Here is a 6,000-nt window from a genome sequence, read left to right as displayed (position 1 = left end):
CAAACCCCAGTTCCCTCAGCCTCTCCTCATAAGTCATGTGCCCCAGCCCCCTAATCATTTTCGTTGTCCACCACTGGACTCTCTCCAATTTGTCCACATCCTTTCTGCAGTGGGGAGCTCAAAACTGGATGCAATACCCCAGATGTGGCCTCACCAGTGCCGAATAAACACTTCCCTCGATCTGCTGGCAATGCTTCTACTAATGCAGCCCAGTGGGCCGTTAGCCTTCTTGGCAACAGGGGCACACTGTCAACTCATATTCAGCTTCTCATCCACTGTAACTCCTAGGTCCTTTCCTGCAGAACTGCTGCCTAGCCATTCGGTCCCTAGTCTGTAGCAGTGCATGGGATTCTTCCGTCCTAAGTGCAGGACTCTGCACTTGTCCTTGCTGAACCTCATCAGATTTCTTTTGGCCCAATCCTCCAATTTGTCTAGGTCACTCTGGACCCTATCCCTACCTTCCAGCATTTCTACCTCTCCCCCCAGCTCTTATGCAAACTTGCTGAGGGTGAAATCCAGATCATTAATAAAGACGTTGAACAAAATTGGCCCCAGGACTGATTCCTGGTGCACTCCGCTTGATACCGGCTGCCAACTAGACATTGAGCTGTTGATCACTACCTATTGAGCCCGATGATCTAGCCAGCTTTCTATCTATCTTATAGTCCATTCATCTAAGCCATACTTCTTTAACTTGCTTGCAAGAATACAATGGGAGACCGTATCAAAAACTTTGCTAAATTCAAGATATATCACATCCCTCTGAAGTCATGGCCACATTTGGCTTCTTATATATATATATTTTTTATTTTTTTTTAAACTCAAAGATGATCAATTGCACCAAAATGCCCCTCTTGCACCTGCTGTTTTGAACTTGTGGCTGATGTTTTGACTGTAATGTTGTGCTAATCTAGAACTTCCTCTGGAGAAATTAAAGAATTATTGTTCATGTCAAACAAAATCCTGCTGATTTAAACAATAAAATTAATACATTTCTGAAGCTTAGCAACAAGAGTCACGTCTGAAATATTGTGCTAATAATTTTTTAATTTAATTTCAGGGAACAAACTATATCTTGATTGTGGCTTCATGCCATCCCAGGAGCAAAGAATCCATCTAGATTTAAAATAAGTTATTTCCATCATAAAAGAGGACTTCTTGCAATGAAGATCCTGTTGTGATTTTCATTATATTCATTGTGGGGTGTGATCTCACCAGATCTCTCAGGCAAACCCGAGTCTCACTGGGTAAGTATTGGAAGGAAAACAGTCATTTTAGGAAATGAACTACTGTAGGTAGAGATGATAGGCATTTCCATCCTCTGGGAGATTCTGATATTGTGACATTTGTTTTCATCTTGAATCAAGCCAGAAAGTCAAAATATCAAAACTTCATGGAACAAAAAGTTCTGAAAATTTTTGACTCAAATGTCAAAATGTATCTGTGCCAGAGAAAGAGAATGTCAGCTTCTGATCACTTGGGATCATTAAACATACAAGATTTGTGCCCTTTTAAAGCTTCAGAATTTAAAAATATAGATTTTTATTGCAGTTTCTGATTTCATGAACCAACCTATAAATCATCCAGTTTTTGCTCTAAACTCTTCTATTGGAGTCGCTTGAAGCAAGCAAGCAAACCTAAAAATGATTGCAATATCAACATCTGGATTTTTGCTCCAGATGAATCAAAGCATGCAACAATTTGAACTGCACATGTTTCAGCTTGAAAATCCTATTTTGCAAAATCCAAAATCATGAAGGCGCAAAATGAGCCTGCAACAATTTTCAGAAAAAGATCCAATATTTTGCCCATCCCTGGTGCTTTTGGCATGTTAATCCCATTGTGTGAACTACACAAACTCTAGTCCAGAGGTTCTCAAACTGTAGTCCGTGGACCACCAGTGGTCCGCAAGCTGAATTCAGATGCTCTGTGGATAGTTCCCTCTAAGGTATGTCCCTGGGCAGCTGCACACAAGAGAATGAAGGGCCACCTACCTAGTTAGTGGAGCCACACAGGAGTGGCTCCACTAATTAGGTGCCTGGACCTGGAGAAGATGCACATGTAAGGTGAGATGGTGGCCTTATCGGGGGCGGGAATAGGGAGTAGGTGAGAGAGGACAGTGGGGTGAGAAGAGGGGGTGGAGGGAATGTGGGATGTGCAGGGCTGCAACGGCCAGAGAAAAAGGTGACTTTCGCCAGCTCCAGGGCTGCGGCTGCTGGGGAGAGACGGCCCTCTTCCCAGCTCTGTGGCTGCTGTGGCGGGGGAAAGAGGGAGATTCCCCCCTCCTTCCCAGCTAGGGGGCTGCCACAGCAAGGGAGAGAGGGAACATCCATCACATTAGAAAGGTAAGACTACTGATATTAAAATGAGTTGTGTGTTTTTATTTGTAGAACAAAAAAAATTAATTCTTGTTTTATATATAGCGCTTTTATCCAAAGCACTTTACAATAGTTAGCTAATGGTACAAACAACATTTGGAAAGATCATTAAGTGGTCCGCCAAGACCCTCAGCAATTTTCAAGTGGTCTGCGAAAAAAAAAGTTTGAGAACCACTGCGCTAGTCCTTACAGTCTTCCTAGTAAAATTAATTTCAATCGTTATACTAGTTTTATGCTCACCTCAGCAAACAATGGTCCTTTAAGACAAAGGGATAGATCCTCAGATATCATAAATCTGCATAGAAGTCAATGGACCTACATTGATTTACACCAGTTGAGGATCTGGCCCAAAGTATCTCCATTAGATTAAGCAAGGGTGAATCTGTGTAGCTCTGTTGACTGCTAGCTGTAGATGCACCTTTACTAGTTTCACCCAATATATAGCTGCGGCATGAAGTCAGTGGGTTGTAGATTTGCCCTGCATGGAAGAGAGGAATGATGGAGATCAGTCAGAAATGCACTGAATCTCACTTTCATTTTTATTATGAATTCTATAAATAAATGGATTGAATTAACTTTCATGAGCTCATTAATACCACTTCAGATAATGGCTACCCCTGGCAGGGACCCAGTTGCTCTAGTTAGTAAGAGTTCTGGCTCAAATAGCCTTGTCTATGAAGTGTGGAGGCCAAATTTATAAGTCGTTGACTCCACGTTTTTTGCTTCATTCTATCAACCCCCTTACCGTTGGCTGGTGATTTCCCCGTTGTGTGTGTGTATTTGTGGCTTTAAGTCACCGTGTCAGTTAGCCTGCCCTGGCTAGCACAAGGCCAATATCTGCCATCCATAAAAACAACAACCAGCTTTTATGATGTAGCTTCAGGTCCACGGAAAGCTGCATTTCTGCCATCACACGTGGGGCTAGATGTCAGCAGCATTCACAGGCCCACTTCCATGGTTCCTGGAAAGCATCATCCGACAAGTCGTGCTGACATCTAGGTCCTGAGAAAAAGGAAGTGCTTCCTCAAGGGATAAGGACCTGAGTCTCTATTTACTCAGCCAGGCAGTAGGCAGGGCAGCTGGTATCTGCAGCCTCCATCTCCTGTGGTGTGATACAAGACATCAAGGAAGGGAACATACTACAAGCAGGACAATGCCATACAATAACCCCCTTTTACCCTCCCTGTACCAGGGTTCCCATTCATCACTAGTGCACCTTCTTGTGTCTACAGCTGGGAAAGTAGCTCTCGTGGCACCGGGTGCCCCCTTCTGCTCCTGCTCACTCTTGGATAGTCTCTTTTCTGGTAACTTGACCTTCCAGCCAGGTCCCCATTTAATTCACCCCTTCCAGGTTATGATGTCCAACCAGATCGCTGGTTGAATGCCTTCTCTGGATGGTGCTCAGCTCCCGCTCTGGGCTTGGTACCACCACACACCAGTATCTGGCAGGGGAACCCAGGCCCACCCACTACACCAGGTTCCGGTCTGGAGACCCTACAACCAGCAATTCAAATCTACTCAGTTCCATCCATGTTGCTCTTTCCTAGCCACCATCATGGGCTCCTTCCTACCCAGCCTCTGTCTCTTCTCTTTCCTGTTTCTTGGTTTACCGTGGGCGCCTGCTCTGGTCTCCATGGCTACTTCACCCCCTCTTAGCCTCTTGCTAGACTCCTTACTTCAGGACAGGAGGGCTTACTCTACCCCAGACTTCCTCCTTGACTCTGACAACCTCTCTCCTCCCCGGGAGTAACTACAGCCCCCTTCCCCGGCAGCCTCCTTCTGCTGTCAGCCTCCTGGCACTGCGGTGCTGGCCCCGCCCTTCCCCAGCTGGGCTTCACTCTCAGTTAACCCAGGCCCTCCCTCTCTTGGGCGATGCCAGATTACCCAACTGGCCTCTCAGCCCTTGTTAACGCTATCGGGGCTGGTGTGGGGTGCACACCCCATCGCACTCCCCTCACCAATACCTTTCCCATTTGGCAGGGCTAGACTAAGGACTCCCCCCCATTTGGGAATGTGAGAAGAGCAGGGTCTGAGAATCCTCCTGGGTTAGTAGCTGTTTTTCCTGAGCACTCTCATCCACTGTGGTGGATCTTTCCATTATACAGATGAGCCCACCTGTCCTCATTCATACCTGAGAATCTTTGCACCAGGCATTGCTGTTGTTACAATGATGTAAATCCACAGGTCCTGATTCTTCCTCCCCACCCCACCCCCTCAGTTCACACATTGTTTAGTTATTTTCACCAGTCCAAAGTCTCTGTAAAACTAAACTTTTCTGAACCAGTAGCTTTTCATTCTCACTTTGCACAAGGGTGAATGGTGAAACAAGGAGCAAGATCGTGGAGAATCAGATCCGGAGGGTGGCAGCTCCCCTGAAGTTACTCTGGAATTACACCTATGGTCAAAATTTGGCCGTCTGGCACTTTAGCCTTAGGTAACAGAGAGCCTTGGGGATCTGATCTAGCTAGAGACAAGCTGGCAAAGAGCTTTGAGATTCATGTTGTGAAAGCTCCATATGAATGTGTAGTGACTATGGAGCAGGTGGATGTGCCTGTATATCTGATGAATACTATCTATTCCGTATGCTTGCTATTGTGGCATTCACTACATGTTTTACCCAGGGTTCATTCCAGCAGGAGCTGATTGGCACATAGGCAGGATAGAAGATAAACCCTTCTGATAGCCCCTCATCTGTGGATACTTCGAAGAGAGTGCAGAGAACCTACTGCCTTGAAGTCTCTCCCAGCCCCACGGGGAGGGCCACATAAACCAGTTTGACAAAATTCAAAAGATACAAAAGAACTTTGGGGAGGTTGAAAGGGGAACTGTTGAAAAACAGGTGGGGGGAGTTGTAATAACCGGGGCCTGGCAGACCTACCCCAGTTGTAAGCTTAACTGTGGGAAAGTAAATGAACACATACAAAATGTTATGATTACCAACAGCAATAAATGATCAAGTACATAAGGGAGACAAAAGAACCTGCACAAAAGCCTCACAAAAAAACAAAACAATCCCAACCTCAAAACCCCACCTACATTAATTCAAGTGGAAAGGCCTACTAATATAACCCACGGAGTGAGTTAAAATTGTGTTTAATAAACAGCAGGAGCACGGGACTGGAAATCACTGGACTAGAATTGGTGTGTCAGAAACTAGGCCTAAGTAATGAGCAAAATAATTAGTGGATGGGCTATTCCACCCATCACTCCCTTTTGGGGTCCTTAAAATACTTTGGGGGGAAAATCAAATCAAATGCTAACGGGGAGACAGGTGGATGAGCAAGACAAAGCTTCACCATCATGGCTGCCACCCCCACTATCTCCTGCAACCCCAGGATGCACCATGACACTGTTGGGCTTTTGTCATCCTAATTCTGAGACATGTCCTGGCCAGACAGGGCCAGAGAGAAGGACCCAGATGACATCACCACCTCTACCAGCCCTGGCTGAATTCTGACCACCTGGGTTGTGAGACTTTGTCCAACACATGCAGTTTGTTCGTTCTTTCTTTCTTTGCCTTCTGTTTAATAAGAGCCTGGCTTAGCCAGGCAGGTCTGTATATTTTTGCAACAGTGCTGCAAGCCTGTGACAGAAAGGCAGCTAAAAACAGTGCCCTGAAGAA

This window comes from Chelonoidis abingdonii, chromosome 5 (genome assembly GCF_003597395.2).
Source record: "Chelonoidis abingdonii isolate Lonesome George chromosome 5, CheloAbing_2.0, whole genome shotgun sequence".
In the NCBI taxonomy this organism is placed as follows: domain Eukaryota; kingdom Metazoa; phylum Chordata; order Testudines; family Testudinidae; genus Chelonoidis; species Chelonoidis abingdonii.
This window is presented reverse-complemented; position numbering follows the sequence as displayed.